This window comes from Geospiza fortis, unplaced genomic scaffold (assembly GCF_000277835.1).
Source record: "Geospiza fortis unplaced genomic scaffold, GeoFor_1.0 scaffold97, whole genome shotgun sequence".
NCBI classification, from domain to species: domain Eukaryota; kingdom Metazoa; phylum Chordata; class Aves; order Passeriformes; family Thraupidae; genus Geospiza; species Geospiza fortis.
Genome location: NW_005054343.1, coordinates 2561439 through 2564576, shown reverse-complemented (window position 1 = coordinate 2564576; position 3138 = coordinate 2561439).

Below are 3138 nucleotides of genomic sequence, written 5' to 3'. Positions count from 1 at the left end.
GGACCTGCCCCCCCACCCCCGCTCCCAGCCCGGTCCGGGGAGCCCGGGGTGTCCCACGTGCACCCCCGTCCCCGGCAGGGTGCTGCGCTCCGGGGCACCGAGACGCTGGAATGCGCGGGGTGTGGGGGTGACAGCACTGGCACGGCACTGCCACCGCGTCCTGCACACTTGGGACAGCGCCACGGGGCACCCTGAGGATGAGTGTTTCAGCACCCCACTGGAGAGTGGGATGGCCCTGGGCAGCCCGCATGGGGTTGCAATGCTCAGATGGCCTCCTAGGAGGGGTGAATCATAGAACACCCTGAGTTGGAAGAGACCTGCAAGGATCATTGCATGCAGCTCCTGAACCTGCACAGGACAACTCCAAAAATCGTGCCATGTCCTTGAGTGTGTTGTTCAAAAACTTCCTAAGCCTGGCTTGGGGAGTCTGTTCCAGGGCCCGACTACTTTCTGGGTAAAGAATATTTCCTAATACCCAATCTAAACCTCCCTTGACAGAGTTTCATGCACTTCCCTCGGGTGAGCATGGGGATGCAGTGTGGTAGCTTGGCATTTCCAGCTAGGAGCTGCTGGGAATCACTTTCTCATCCCTCTGAGTTTTCCACCTCGTCACAGGGTTTATTTGCCAACAGGCTTCCACCACCTTGCACATGCCCATGGCCAGTTCAACATCCAGCATGGCAAACAGTGGCTGGGCCAGGGCCAGGCTGTCCCCACGCCTGCACCCCCTGCTCTTGGTGGTGTCGCAGATGGGGCAAGCCTGGGTTCAGAGCTGGTGCGGTAGATGGGTCCATCCCCGTGGAGCCCGGGCCAGCGGGCTCTAGGACCAGGAGAGGCTCAGTGACCCGTGTGGCTGTGCCAGGGAACGGCTCGTGCTTGTTTGCAAAAGCACGGAGTTGTTTTTTTCCTGGCACTGTTTGCCAGCAGCAGAGGCGAAGCCAGCAGGCATTGCACACGCCACTGGCTGAGCGGGAAGGAGGAGAGGTGGAATAACCGAGCACGTGTGGTGTCGCTGCACATAAACACGGCTTGGGAATTAACTTCCCTCCCTCCCGGACAGCCCCAGCGCAGCGCTTCGGGAATGGGCTGCACCCGCGGGCCCCCCTCCAGCAGGGCGGGTTCTGCTGCAGCCGTGCTTGAGGAAAAGAGAGCCCTGACCTGCCAAAATGGGATCGTGCACCCCTGCACGGGGCCATTCCAAAGGTGAGGGATGACTGTGCAGGGTCAAAGCTGCAGGGAAAGCAGGGGAATTCCCAAATTGCTAGGAATCCTGTGTATCATACATGGAGGGGCTGTGCTGAATCCTGGGACACTTTGTCCTGGCCCCACGTCACCGTGAGCGGGAAAAGGCAGCACAGCATCCCCACAGAACTGTATGTGAAACTGTGATGGGAAAAGAGCCTGGAAAATGCCTGATTTCCCAATCTGAGCATTTCCACTAAATAGTGAGGTCATCCCACAAGCAGAGCAGGGAGGAATGAATTAATATCCCCTGAGCCACGGGCTTGCTGAAAGGCCGTGCCATCAATGGGGAGAGGAGAGCTCAGAGGGGTCTGCTGTATTATGGCTGGTATTCCAATTTCCCAGGGCACAGAGTAGTTAAACCCAAGTCTGTTCCCATGTAAGAGGAGTGCCATGTCCAACTCTATTTTATAACAGTCATAAAGTGAGCAGCAGAGCTGCGGCTGCCCAGCATGGATCTCAGGGCTCAGAGTGGGGATGCTGGAACTTCTGTCTGCCCACCCTCCCTCTCTCCTCACCACTTCCCCTGAAGGCAGGGGACAGCATCTGACAGCTGCTCTCCATCATACTGACATGGGGCACAGCACAGAGCCATGGGGCAGGACCACTGCAAACCCACAGGGGCCAGCAAACCCAGACCGATTCTGTGAGCTTTGCTGGTTAAACCAGATATTTGGTGATAATTCCCATTAGCAACCTCTCCTTCACTCTTGTTGTGAGCTCACCAGTGATGTTTTTGTATGGTTGGCACTTACATCTCTCTGGGTTGGAAGGAATAAAGATAACCCTGCTCTTTGCAGAGCGGAGTTTAGTGTGATTGCTCCATGCCTGCCAGGTCCTGCCCTGCCTAAATTCAGCTGACACAGGGGTGGCCTTTGCACCTGCCAGAAGTGTGGGGTGATGGTGACATCTCAGGGGATACCCTGAGGGAGGAGCCCTCCTGGAGCAAAGGGGAACCCCTGAGCAGCCCCTGGGCAGGAGTGTTGTGCTGTAGGCTGTGCCAAATCCCTGGCTGAGTCCTGGTGGCGGTGACTGGGTGGGTCAGGAAAGGTTTTTAACCTAAGAAGTGACCATGAATGGATGCATTTGAGAAGTGTGGGGACAGGCAGAGCCTGTCATGTTCTTAGGAAGCAGCAGGGTGGCACAGGGCACCTGGGGTGCAGCATTCTGGCAGCAGCATGGCTATGCTTGGGCAGAGTGAGCATCACACCCTGACATGGGCATTGCAGGCATCACATCTCATTGTTGGTTTGCACCCTGGCACAGGCATCCCATCCCACTGTGGGCATTCCACCCCAGGCATTGCACCCCATCACATCCCATTGTTGGGTTTGCACCCTGGCATAGGCATCCCATATCCCACTGTGGGCATTCCACCCCATCACAGGCATTGCACCTCATCACATCCCATCACTGGAATCCTGGCACGGGCATTGCAAACACAATGGGCGTCACACTCTGGTTTGGGTGTCACGTCCCATCACAGGCACTGAACCCTATTGCAGGCAGTGCACCCTATTGTGGGCATCACACCCCATTGTGTGCACTGGACCCCACAGTGGAGAACCAGGTCACCTGAGCACCAGGTGACCAGGAGCACCCAGGAGCACCCAGACAGACTGGCAGAGGTGGCAGGGGGATAAGCAATGTGGTTCTACCAGCCTGTTCAACTAAACTGCCAGGAGGAAAACTAAACCTGTTTCTCTGCCACCCCACCTGCCGTGGAAATATTCCCCCTGGAAATGGGCAGGGCTGGGGTGGTTATTACAGTGAAAGCTTGTAATAACGAGCTGCTCATTAGCCCCGAGGATCTCTGGTTGGAGGAGACAGCATGGGATTTGCCCCTGGGTAACAAGAGGGTGGTGGGGAGTGGAAAATTCCCTTATTGTGTAGGGA